This window comes from Symphalangus syndactylus, chromosome 21, assembly GCF_028878055.3.
Source record: "Symphalangus syndactylus isolate Jambi chromosome 21, NHGRI_mSymSyn1-v2.1_pri, whole genome shotgun sequence".
Lineage (NCBI taxonomy): Eukaryota > Metazoa > Chordata > Mammalia > Primates > Hylobatidae > Symphalangus > Symphalangus syndactylus.
Window position 1 is genome coordinate 84,632,274 of NC_072443.2, and position 14,272 is coordinate 84,646,545.

The following is a 14,272-nucleotide window of genomic DNA, read 5'->3' on the forward strand; positions in this document are numbered from 1 at the left end:
CAACTTTTCCCTGTTCAGTATTATGTTGGCTGTGGGTTTGTCATAGATGGCTGTTATTACATTGAGATATGCCCCTTATATGCCGATTTTGCTGAGGGTTTTAATCATAAAGCAATGCTGGATTTTGTCAGATGCTTTGTCTGCATCTTTTGAGACGATCGTGTGATTTTTGCTTTTAATTCTGTTTTTGTGGTGTATCACATTTATTGACTTGTGTATGTTAAACCATCCCTGCATCCCTGGCATGAAACCCACTTGTTCATGGTGGATTATGTTTTTGATATGCTGTTGGATTCAGTTAGCAAATATTTTCTTAAGGATTTTGCGTCTGTGTTCATCAGGGATATTGAGTAGAATCAATATTGTGAAAATGACCATACTGCCTAAAGCAGTCTACAAATTCAATGCAATTCCCATAAAAATACCACCATCATTCTTCACAGAATTAGAGAAAACAATTCTAAAATTCATATGGAATGAAAAAGAGCCCACATAGCCAAAGCAAGACTAAGCAAAAAGAACAAATCTGGAGGCATCACATTACTTGACTTCGAACTATACTATAAGGCCATAGTCACCAAAACAGCATGGTTAAAAATAGGCACATAGACCAACGCAACAGAATAGTGAACCGAGAAATAAACCCAAATACCTACAGCCAATTGATCTTCAACAAAGCAAACAAAAACATAAACGGGGAAAAGACATCCTGTTCAACAAATGGTGCTGGGATAATTGGCAAGTCACGTGTAGGAGAATATAACTGGATCCTCATCTCTCACCTTATACAAAAATTAACACAACATGAATCAAGGACTTTAAGACCTGAAAGTATAAAAGTTCTGGAAGATAATATCAGAAAAAACCCTTCTAGACATTGGCTTAGGCAGACTTTATGACCAAGAACCCAAAAGCAAATGCGATAAAAACAAAGATAAATAGATGGGACTTAATTAAACTAAAGAGCTTCTACACAGCAAAAGGAACAGTCAGCAGACTAAACAGACAACCCACAGAGTGTGAGAAAATCTTGACAATCTATACATCTGACAAAAGACTAACATCTAGAATCTATAAAGAACTCAGACAAATTAGCAAGAAAAAAACAAACAATCCCATCAAAAAGTGGGCTAAGGATGTAAATAGACAATTCTCAACAGACAATGTACAAATGGTCAAAAAATATATGAAAAAATGCTCAGCATCACTCATGATCAGGGAAATGCAAATCAAAACCACAATACGATACTACCTTACTCCTACAAGAATAGCCATGATAAAAAAAAAAGTCAAAAAGTAATAGATGTTGGTCTGGATGCTGTGAAAAGGGAACACTTCTACACTGCTGATGGGAATGGAAACTAGTATAACCACTATGGAAAACAGTGTGGAGATTCTTTAAAGAACTAAAAATGGAACTACCATTTGATCCAGCAATCCCACTGCTGGGTATCTACCCAGAGGAAAAGAAGTCATTATACAAAAAAGATACTTGCACACACATGTTTATAGCAGTACAATTCACAATTGCAAAAATATGGACAGCCCAAATGCCCATCAGTCAACAAGTGGATAAAGAAATTATGGTATATGTATACAATGGAATACTGCTTGGCCATAACAAGGAACAAATTAATGGCATTCACAGCAACCTGGATGGAACTGGAGACTATTATTCTAAGTGAAGTAACTCAGGAATAGAAAACCAAACATTGTGTGTTCTCAGTCATAAGTGGGAGCTAAGCTATGAGGATGCAAAGGCATAAGAATAATACAATAGACTTTGGAGACTCGGGTGAAAGCATTGGTGGGGGTGAGGGATAAAAGACTCAAATTGGGTTCAGTGTATACTGTTCAGGTGATGGGTGCACCAAAATCTCACAAATCACCACTAGAGAATTTACTCGGCCGGGCACGGTGGCTCACGCTTGTAATCCCAGCACTTTGGGAGGCCGAGGCGGGCGGATCACGAGGTCAGGAGATCGAGACCACGGTGAAGCCCCGTCTCTACTAAAAAATACAAAAAATTAGCCGGGCGTGGTGGCGGGCGCCTGTAGTCCCAGCTACTCGGAGAGGCTGAAGCAGGAGAATGGCGTGAACCCGGGAGGTGGAGCTTGCAGTGAGCAGAGATTGCGCCACTGCACCTGGGAGACAGAGCGAGACTCCGTCTCAAAAAAAAAAAAAAAAAATTTACTCATGTAACCAAATACCACTTGTTTCCCAAAAACCTATGGAAATAAAAAAATTAAAAATATATAAATCACTAAATGCAGATCATTTATATTAAAAAAAAAAAAAAAGTCAACCAGGAGCAGAAGGAAACAGTTGTGATCTTGGCACTTGATGCTTTGGTGGCTGGCACATGGTGGGGCATCAGCAGGACTGGTTGAATGGCTGCTGGGTACCAGGCACTGGTGAGCCAGTCTTGTTTACATTACCCGGCACTGTTAGAGCTCAACTGAGGGAGAACTCTGCAAGGCAGAGGTGACTCCAGTTAGCATCCTGTCTGCTCTGTGAGAGAATCATATTGCGCTTCCCAGGTGGTGGGTTTTACCACATGAAGAGGCAAAACCGCAGCTGTCTCCTTGCAGATAATGGGTGTGGAGTGTTTTCTATGGAAGCCTCCACAGGACACTGACAACAGGTACCAAATCCTCAGAACACTCTTCACCCCCACATAAGCCCAACAAAGACCCCTTATAAAAGCCAACCTCAGTTGCTTCTGCTTTCACAAATATTATCATGTTTGTTTTCTTCTACTCTTCTGATTGCTCCTTCTCAGGTTTATTCCTTTGCCAGTCCTTTAACTGTTGGGGTTTCTCTGAATTTCTTCCTCAACCCGCCTGCCTCTATGTTTTTCCCTCTTTGGTCTGGTCTGTTCACATGAAACCTGCTCTCATCTCCAAGACGGTGGCGCCCAAGCTTGACCTCCAGCCCCACCTCTCTCCTGAATATTAGACTCATATTTCCAACTGCTTCCTGGACACCTTTATCTGCACTTTGAATTCAGAAAGTCCCTAATTTGAATCCTACTCACCTTCCCATAAACGTCTTCTTTCCTTTCATGACACTCATCTTGGTTAATGACAATCACCCAAGCCTCCAAGTTGGAAATCTGAAACTGGTAACTTCTGTTTCTCGTACTTTTATCCATTCAGTCAGTCACAACTTCTGTGCTTCTGTCTCGTTGTGTCTCACACACTGTTCTTTTCTCTTGCCCTGACTCAGACCCCCATCACCACCACCACTCTAAATTGTCTTCCTTCCTCACCCTCTGTATGACCACAGGGATCTTTCCAAAGCAGAGGTCTGCAAACATTTGCAAAGTACCAGTGACAAATATGTTAGGCTTTGTGAGTCATGAGATCTCTGTTGAAACTACTCATCTCTGCCACTTTAGCACTAAAGCAGCCAAAGACAATATGTAAACAAACGAGCATTGCTGTGTTCCAATAAAACTTTATTTATAATAATAGGTGGCAGGTCTGATTTGATTCATGGGATGTAGTTTGTCCCACCCTGTTCTAAATCATGAAACATTTTTCTCACCTACACATCAGTAACTCTTCTTTGCTAAGGGTAGCCCATCTTAGCCCTAGCTTTGAATCAGAATCCCCATGGTGCCCTAGGGCCTAGGCATGTGTAAGTTGTTGTAGTACCTGGTACTAAGTTGTTCACTGTACATGCCCACTGGTCTGACAGCTGAGGAGATGTTGGCCCAAAGAGGATGATCATTTGCCAAAGATTACCTGGACATTAGTAGTATTGTTGGACTAAAATCCAAGTCTTGGGTTCTTTGTACTTCTCTAGGCTAGATTAGCTAGTAAATGTTGAGAATGAAACCTTGGTTCTCAGCAAATTAACAGGCAAGGTATATATTCATTGTCTTAGTCCATTCCTGTTTCTACAATAAAATACCTTAGCCTGGGTAATTTAAAAAAGAAGTTTATTAGTCACAGTTCTGGAGCCTGGGAAGTCCAAGATCAAGGTGCCAGCGGATTGGGTTTCTGGTGAGGGCTTGCCCTCTGCTTCTGGAATGGAGTCTTCTTGTTGTGTCCTCACAGGAAGAAAGAGACAAACACTGTGTCCTCACATGGTGGAAGGGAGAAAGGACCAGAGTGCTTGCTTCAATGTCTTTTATACAGGCACTAATTCCATTCATGAGGGTAGAGCCCCCATGTCTTAATCACTTCCCCAAAGGCTCCTCTTAATACTGTCACATTGGGTCTTAAGTTCCAACATGAATTTTAGAGAGATACATTCAGACCGTAGCATCCATTAACAGAGGAATAGGTAAATAAATTATGAGGCATCTGTTCTATGGTATGATTCCATTTGTATAATGGTAGTAGCAACAAAAACAAGACGTATGACTATGTACTTAGATGTGTGCAAATATACAGAAAAATGTCTGGAAGAACATGAGCCTGTCTGCTAATACGGCTACCTCCAGGGAGGGGATCATGACTGGAGCAGTGTGGTCAAAGAGGTTATATTCTGATTTCTATTTTAACATTTTTCCTATACAAATAAATTAATTTCTAAAAATTAAGATTTTTTCCAAGAAGAAGAAAATTAGGGATATAGCACTGGTAATTGTCTCCACAAAGCAATATGAAATACAGACAAACATATTGTCTCATGGAAAATAACTGAGAGACACAGTTGCTAAGATCAGGAATTTGTGGGACCTAATTTGGGCCAAACTAGGCAAGAACCTCAAGAAATCGGTATGTAATTTAGGTTTGTGTTACAGAAAAGAATTGGCAAAGAACGTAAGAGCATAATGCTTTCCACAATTAAATGCGAGCAACCTCCCCAGATCCAGAACTGTAAGAAAAGAACGGTTTCTTTGCTAACCCAGTAGGCCATATTGTTAACAGAAGTTGTATCCGATAAAAGATCTATGTTTAAACTATAAGATGCAACAGGGAAAAAGAAACACAGCATATGGAACTGTTTCTACACCACTTCAAGTCAACAGAGACAATATTTTAAAAATAACCAGGAGAATTCTCCAGGATGTTTCTTTTTATCTCTCTTCTCTGCCTTGCGATTTTTACTGACTCTGACACAGAGTAGTCATTGCGAAAAATAAGAAGCCGAGGGCTAGTGTCACATCCATTCTGATGAGGTGTGTAGTTTCTTTCATCAAGGGGCAGCTGGGAAGGAAAGCATTTCTGTGTGCCTGTGCCTTGGGGAAGACCTGTCTCCTAAGAACTCTGTGCATGTGATCTGCGCTGCTGAAGGAGAAATGGGTGAGCAGAAGCGACCTCACCCTGTAACTTCCTGTGTCCAGGAGAACTGGCAGTCGGCCCGGTCTTCTGAGACATCCAGTAAAAATGAATCCCAGTTACATCTGTGGTGCTCGCAGAAGTAGATCTGCTGTCTCTAATAAAAGCAAATGTTACTTTTTATAAAGGGCTGCCGGGTCACATTTGGAATGGTAAACAAGTCCCCTGAAAAACTTATTTTTGAGGTAGAGACTGTGTAGATTACATTTCTACCTCTTGGACTATTATTTAGATGTATCTCACTGTAAATGACTCAGAATTAAGTAGAAAAAAACACCATCTTCCTTTGAAGAGAAAGAAGGGAAGCTGGTGTTTCTGGCAGTCTCTGCGAAAGGTAGAGATTCCCTCCACATCCGTGAATTAACCTCACTTAGGAGTGGGCGGCCTGCTATATTTCCATTCCCAAACCTTGCACACGCTGTGTTCTCGGGGAGGCCGAACAAGCTGTGGGTCTGAATTGTGTGTCTGGCTTGCAGAGCCCCGCATGGGTGGAGGGGAGGTGGGCTGACTCATGATGAATGCTCCGGGTACTCAGAGTAGGGCAGAGTGCAGGGGACTGTTATTCTGCTTTGAAGTTTTCTACCTCCCTCTTTGGAATGGATCAAAGGCCTCCTTTTTTTTTCTTTTTAGAATTCCTATAAGCTCTTAATACAGTGCTCTCCTCTCAGTTCCCCTCCTCTTCTATTGCCAATTCCCTTCCCACCAGCCTCAGAACCAGAAGTTGTGGGTGTCCACACAGTGGTCTCTATAGTTTCTCCCTCCCTTCCTCTCTTCCTCCCAGCCTCTCGTCCTTTCTTTTATCTTTCGTTTCTTTCTTACTTTGGAGTCACCCAGAAGCTCTCAGCCTCAGCTTAAGGAAAACAGCTACTGGATCTCTGAAAGTGTTCTGCAGCTCATTTCTTGCTAGCAAAACAAGAAATATGAGAATGTTTTTTCTTCCCTTTTTTTAAAGAAGGAATCTGGATTGGAGAGAAAACTGTTGTGAATAAAACAGGTGAAACTGGCTTGACTAGTTGCTTTGGAAGCCGAAATGAATGTGAAACAAAGCTCTTCTGTGCCTTTAAAAGGCTGGAGGAAGGTTTCTGAACTATTCCTATTGTAGCTTCTGAATTTGTTGTTCTTTTTCTTTTTTCTTTTCTTTCTTTCTTTTTTTTTTTTTTTAGTGATGGGTGTTGCTCTGTCTCCCAGGGTGGAGTACAGTGGCACGATCAGAACTCATTGTGCAGCCCCGACCTCCTGGCCTCAAGTGATCCTGCCTCAGCCTCCCTGATGTCATAGCCACAGCGCAGGAAATCATACTAAAAGTGCTCTTACTGTGCAATGCCAAGGGACAGTTCCACACACCTGTTTGGTGGGCAGTGCGAAGAGACCCTAGTCTTCCATTCCAGACGGCTCTTGTTCCCACTGGTAATAACATATGAGCATGTTCTTTTGCCAATTGATTTTCTTCTGATCTTAGCAAATAACCTATCTGGGATAGCAAACCCGAGAAATAGGTACGCTAACAACACACACAAACATTTAAATTACATTAAAATCTTAAAGCCTTAAGGCAACTAGTTTTTAGAAAACAGAGGATCTTATAGATGGTAATTTAGAAACTTAATATAAAAACACCATCTGCTAAACCTCCTATCTATGAAGACGCTGGGGTCTGCAGAGAGCACAGACTGTATCTGGAGTTAGCTCCATCTGCTTCTACCTGCTCCCTGTGAATCTTCTTCACTGAACAAAGGGCCACTTTTGTTTAGGTCCTACGAGTTTATACTGGTCTAGATCAAGATGCTATTCAAGAGTCCGTCTGTCCCACCCCAGGTCTCTTGTTTAAGTCTCAGTCACTTCATTTGGAATATGCTGATTTTCTGAAGATTTCCAGAGGATTCATTCAGCAAATGTTTCCTGAGCATAAGACAATTTGCCATATCCTGAAGGGGACGTAAATGTGAGAAAAACAGGGAGTATATGGTTCAAGAGAGGGGATGAGATCGTTCAAGGAGAGCAAAGTTGACGTGGCGAGAGGGGTACAAAGACTGTGGAACTTTAGGGTATAGAAATCTCTCCGTTGATCTGTTAGGATAGCACTTTATTGTCTCTGCTCCTACCTTCTATTGTGAGTTCATGCTCCACCTTCCTGCTCCCTGAGCTCCTATCACTGTCTGAAAACAATATGCACTTAGGTCATCCCAGATGGCTCTCATTCCCACTGGTAATGACATGTAAGCGTGACTCAGGATTCTCTGTCACACCTTTCCTGGGACCTCACAGCATCACATGGAATGTTCCTTCTTTTATCTCCAATCATGCCAAGGAAGAAATCCACAGTATTATAAACCCAAACTCACTGTGATTGTTGTTACTACTGTTTAAATTTTTAATGAAAGCAAAAAGTCCACATCTCATTGGCAAAAATCATATTGAAGATGACATATGTGATGATAACTGAGTGTACACTGTGTGCCAGGTGTCACATATCATTCCATGGAATCCTCCCAGCAAGCCCAAGAGCAAGGATCACTGTCCTCATTTACATAGAGGAACTTGAGGCACAGAAGGACTTGCCAACTTGCCCGCAGTCTCACAGTTATTAAGTCTTTGCTGTCACTCTCTGTGAGACACAGCCTCCCAGATCCAGGACTTGCAGAAACCCTGGGCGGGCCTTTGTAGTTTTTGTCAGGTAAGATATGCCAAGTGGGCAAGTAGGTTTTTTTGCTTCATGACAACAACCAGAAATGGCAAGACATTTTCTGTTATGCTTTGAAGAGAATTCCTTACTTTTTCTTGGAATTCACTTTCCTTATTATTTCTGCTTGGCTCTAGCTGATTTAAATTTTTTTTATTTCTATAGGTTATTGGGGAACAGGTGGTGTTTGGTTACATGAATAAGTAGTTTAGTGGTGATTTGTGAGATTTGGGTGCACCCACCACCCAAGTAGTGAACACAGTACCCAATGTGTAGTCTTTTACCCCTCAACCCCCTCCCATTCTTTCCTCTTGAGTCCCCAAAGTCCATTGTGTCATTTTTATGCCTTTGTATCCTCATAGCTTAGCTTCCACTCATGAGTGAGGACATACAATGTTTGGTTTTCCATTCCTGAGTTACTTCACTTAGAACAATAGTCTCCAATCTCATCCAGGTTGCTGCGAATGCCATTAATTAATTCATTTCTTTTTATGGCTGAGTAGTATTCCATTGTGTATATATATATATATATATATATATATATATATATATACCACAATTTCTTTATCCACTCATTGATTGATAGATGTTTGGGTTGATTCCACATTTTTGCAATTGCGAATTGTGCTGCTATAAATGTGTGTGCAAGTATCTTCATATAATGACATCCTTTCCTCTGGGTAGATACCCAGCAGTGGGATTGCTGGATCAAATGGTAGTTCTACTTTTAGTTCTTTAAGGAATCTCCACACTGTTTTCCATAATGGTTGTACTAGTTGACATTCCCACCAGGCTATAGATGATTTTATAAAGGCTACATTCCCTTTCCTTCCATAGTGGCCTGGGCTGCAGCTCCAGGCCAAAGCTGAAGTTAAAAAAACAAAAAACAGACAGACAAGACTTCATTCCCAAGCAGCCAGCAAAGCAGGTAACGGACTTGGATCTAGGAATGGGCCAACTCCTAATTTTCATTATGCTTAATCCAGGTTCTCTGAAGCAGATGAAGTGATGTAATCCATGTGATATACTAAGCACAGTATTCACACATGGTAAGTGTACAGTCAGTATAACCCATTTCTATGAATAGTGTGGCTTTACGCTCGTGAGCTGGAATGTGTACTCGTGACTGTTAAGGGATTTGCTCCTTCACTCTGCAGTGCAATGATCTTATCTTTTTTTTTCATATTAATTCCCCCACTGCATGGTAACCTTTGTGAGAACTGGAGGACAAGCAGAGTCAGCAAAGGGAACTACACAAGAAAAGGCAATTTCCAGTAAAAGAAAGTTCAAAGGGAAAGGGCCTCTAGATTGGGAGCTCCATGAGAGAGGGACTCTCTTTTCAAGCTCCTAGCACAGGCCGGATGCTCTATAAATACTGAAGCATGATAAATAGGGGAGAAATATTATGTTTAAAAGCTGTATGGCCTAGGAAAGAAATAGGACCTATGTGGGGACAAGGGATGGAGTCCATCTGGTCCTCCACTCCTGATTATAAAGGGTCTCAAAATTCGACATTTGATGTTATTTCCAAATGACTTATCGAATGTCTTATGTGTGCTAAAGCATGAACTTCTTAAATATAGACATTTATAAAATACAACCAAAAAATTAAGCTTTATCACATTTTTTTATTTTGTAAAATGTCAGCAGCCTCAAAAATTGCCAGTTGGAAAGACCTGTCGTGACCCAGAAACCTGTCTTTCACTCACCTTAGGCCAAGACCGTACATGCTCTGGCACCTGGTGACCAACACCAAACTGTTAGCCATCATTTATTTCTTCCAGATATTTGGAATTTTCTCACTAACTTGTCTGAAATACACCACAGACACGGAGCATTTTCCAACAAGTCTGATGTTGTCCTATCTCAGTTTTAATTCTGAAGCTGTGAATACTTCCTTGAAATAACAGCAGCACATCTTTTCTCTGCTCAAATCCTCCTTGTTTAATTTGCAAAGGATAGCAGCCTTTCTCCTCCCTGAATAATTCACTGTGGGGGGGTGTGTGTGTGTAAATTTTTTTTTACATGGGGGGCAGTCGGATGAATCTGTCCTTTCAGAATTGTCAGTGACAGACAGCTATGACATCAGGTCATTTGTGAGCACACCAGCCCACTAATTTGGCATCTCCTAGCATCCCACACCCTGCTGCCATCACCAAACCACCATTAACTCTTGTACCTCAGTTACTCCCTTCATAGCCTAACCACAGGCCATGCAGGAACAATGACTTATGTAGCTGTTTATTGAATCACATGTATGCCCAGCCCTGCACCAGGAGCTAGGAATACAATTGTGTGCAAGGCATACTTGGGTCCCTGACTTTTTGGTGGGGAAAACAAGCTTCCCCTCACCCCTAAAAAAACCATCCTAATAAATAAGAATAGCTTTGGTATTGCAAAAGGATCAACAAAAATCTTGCCTCATGTTCAATTCTTGACAATCCTCCCAGCTTATTCTTAATTCTTTAAGCTCTTTTAAAATCAACCTTCCTGTTCCAAAGAGTACCTCCAAATCCTTGCTCTATCCTCTCTCAAAAATCCATGAATTTGGATCTCAGATTTATTATTAAGTAAGCGTCCCAGGAATTATTATTTCTCTCTTCACATGCTGTGCTCTCTGGGAGCACACCGACTTGCCTTCTTAAGTTGGCAGGAAAGAATGCAAGTGTACGTCCTCAGGCGAACTTTATCGAGAGCCAGAAGCCACACATTTCCAAGGTGTAAATATGCAGCCGGTGTTGCAGGCCTGGGATGCAGAGCCCCATCAAAGTGTTAACATAAAATAAGGTTGACAGTGCCACTTCACCAGAAACGGGCAACGAATTAGATGTTATGAAATGCTTATAAGCCTAGGGAGTAAGGTGCTCAAAGACAATTACCAACTAAACATTTCATTAATGAAATAATGATTAATTGTAATTACTAATTAAAATGCAGGATTATGCTGTTGGTTTTAAGCAGTAGCAGGAGTAATGACATTACCATTTTTTTTTTTTTTTTTTTTTTTTTTTTTGAGACAGAGTCTCGCTCTGTCGCCCGGGCTGGAGTGCAGTGGCGCAATCTCGGCTCACTGCAAGCTCCGCCTCCCGGGTTCACGCCGTTCTCCTGCCTCAGCCTCCGAGTAGCTGGGACTACAGGCGCCCGCCACCGCGCCCGGCTAATTTTTTGTATTTTTTTTAGTAGAAACGGGGTTTCACCGTGGTCTCGATCTCCTGACCTCGTGATCCGCCCGCCTCGGCCTCCCAAAGTGCTGGGATTACAAGCGTGAGCCACTGCGCCCGGCCGACATTACCATTTTTAATGGAATTCCAGGAACGAAAATTGTAACAACTCACAGAAAAGATATGGCTTGCAAGCGTGGTTAGGACTTATTGTTAAACCCAGGGGCATGGAATTTTCCCTGCTGGTGAACTTAAGTAAGTTTAATGTGGTGTAATTTAATTACTGAGCATAGTTTTCTTCTCAGTGGGAAGAGATACCAGGTTTATGCTTTAAAGAACAAAAGGAAGAACATAAATAGCTATGGGTAATGATTGGCTACTAGCAGGAAAAATCAAACAGCATTTAGCTGTCTTTTGCATAATATTTGAGGGTAAATGCATCCTGGCTCAGTTGCAAATTTTATTTAATTAATGCTTAGAGGATTAACAACAAAGTAGCCCATGCAGACAGGGAATGTAGTGCTGTCAAGTGTACAGGAAAGTGAATTTCCATAGGAAGGATGTCTCCACTGAATAATTAATGCACGTGCATTTTCATAAATGTCAAATTCCCACAGGAAGCAGAAACTTGACCCTCTGTAATAAACCATTTAGGATTCATTAAATGTAAGCATCGTTCTTAAACTGTTTGCCATGGCACATGAGCTCATCCATAATGCAGCATGCCGGCCTTAGCTGCAACATAAAAATGCCCAGCGCTTGGCTTTTAGGCAGCTGCAGTTACCCTGAGTGTGCCGACTTCTTCCAGTCTGACTCAGATCTAGCCCCCGCGGGTGAGCTACCACTCACTTCTTTCTGACTTGTATAAGGCCAAGACCAGTCCAGAGTCAATCTGCAAAGCTAACATTTAACTCTTAACTCAAAGATAAGGAGGGCCTCAGACCCTGTGTAGACCTTCTCTATCAATCAGGGTTCCATGACATCAGCACTGTTATCCTGTGGGGCCAGATCATCTTTGTTGGGGAGTGAGTGACTGTCCTGTGCATGGCTGATTGTTTAGCAACATTCCTAGTCTCTGCTCACTAGATGCCAGTAACGTCTACCCTCTCCCACCAGTTATGACGACCAGAACTGCCAAACATTGCCAAGTATCCCCTGGGGGCAGAATCTCCCCCAGTTGAGAACCACTGTATATAGAATTTACTGGAGTGTATCCACCTAGGTAGGGTGAGCTGCCAAGGGGACGCAAGGCTTCCCATTCAGCTGGGCCTATGAGGCTGTGGGAATCCATAACCCCTTGTCACCTTCACAATCACAGCCATCCACAAGACCAAATGTGCCTTGGTCTTGAATAGTATCAACTGCCCCTTACAGATCCAAATGTGGCTATCACAGTGGCAGTAAGTGCGCCATTAAAATGAAAACCGTTTGCTCTAGTGACCCAGAGCTGTCTCATATGTTCCTCTCTGTGCAGCAGTGACTGTTTCCTTTCTTTATGTATCAAAATTACTAGTGCTGTGAGCAACCCCCACCATTGTCCTGCACTTACAAGGAGTCCAGTAAATCACTAAGTGATGTTCTTTTTCTTCCTTCCTTTCTTTCTTTAAAAAACAAAAATAAATTTTCTGAGATTAGTATGGGAAGAGAAAGAGCAAATGAGCTCACCCGTGGAAATTTTTAGCCCAACTGTTTCTAGTCTGAAAACAAATCACATTTTTTCTTTTAATAGAATACAGATTTGATTTCTTGATTTTAAAACATGCACTTTTAATTCTGTCTGGGCATGCAGGATGCCCACATGCTGGCTAAAAAAAGAAACACGAAGCTATTTGGAGAATCACTTTGTCTACACAAAAGCAGAAGCTGATTTGACTAATGATTTTTCTCCTCTTTGATTTTTATTTGAATCAAAATGAGCAGTTAGTTATATCTTGGCACCCCACTGCCATTGCCTCTGCATTCTCCTAAAATAAAGAGGATTTGATGTGCTTAGTACAGATGTGTTATCAGAGGGTGACATAAGTGTGCAAGAGCATCTGTGAGGTTGTGTTGTGTCCACGTGACGTAGTAACTGGGCACAACTCACTTCACACTGAGAGGTTGCGACTGGTCAGTTATTGGAAACCCAGAGCATTCTAATTTTCTCTTGTGACAACAGTTCCACTTTGGCCCGTTCATAAATCACACTGGCTTGAGAGCAGACCATCATAAGTGTGGTTTCTTTCTAGTATTCCACTTTGAACAGACATGTTTTAAATTAACCAGCCAAACACAGTTCAAGAATCAGAACCAGCAAGTGAAAAGTCTACTTGGCTCAAAACCTGACTCAGTCTTATTAATTCAGAAAGTAGAAAGCTTACATGTGCTAATTACCAAAGCTACTAATTAGCTTTAATTATAAGCTTGGAAGGAAGTTGAAGTGTGCTGCATTCGATAGTGCTGTTGACCTTTTCAGTGTACTTTGGAGGGGGAGGGTGGAGAGGCATAAAGGAGGTGTTATAAAATTCATCAGAGAGCAATTAATTTATGTCTTCTGATGAATACGCTATAAATTAACACATCTGTGTATATCAGAACATAAAGGCATTTTAATAGAGCCTTACCACTGTCAACTCTGAGTGCCCCAGCCAGCCAAGAAAATGTACTCGTTTCGTAAGTTATTTCTTATTCTACCACTGTTGTAAACCATGTGACAAACTGCATCCAGCCAGATGAATGCTTCTATTTGTAAGTCATAATTAAGATGGGGGCCAGCTTTGATTGATTTGGGAGGGTCACTGTGAGGAGCTGCCCTCGCAGACATTTCATGAGATGCTCAGAAACCTGTTTCATGCCAAGGTCTGGAAATACTGTCCCCATTGGCCTCTCACCAGGGTCTTATTTGTCACTCTCTCCGAGCCTCTACAGCCCAAGGCTCAAAACACGCCTTTGATGTGGCTGGGATGCTCCATGCTGTTTCTCATATGGCAAGACAGCTCCTCCAGTATTCCTTCTCACACGAATGACGATGGCTTTCAAGGACCACCAGTACAGCCTTTCACACCTCAGAAGACCCTCCTCGGGCCCCAGGAGCCATCTCACAATCCCCGTAAAAGGCACCTACCGCAGACCAGCATCTGCTTGCTGTGACTTGTAAA

General features: G+C 41.8%; 1 protein-coding gene across 4 annotated transcripts in view; it reads left to right on the top strand.

The window, feature by feature from the left end:
- Nucleotides 1-14,272, top strand: part of FHIT (fragile histidine triad diadenosine triphosphatase) — a 1,518,095-nt gene that overhangs the window by 1,442,425 nt on the left and 61,398 nt on the right. The gene's annotated exons all lie outside the window — the stretch shown is intronic.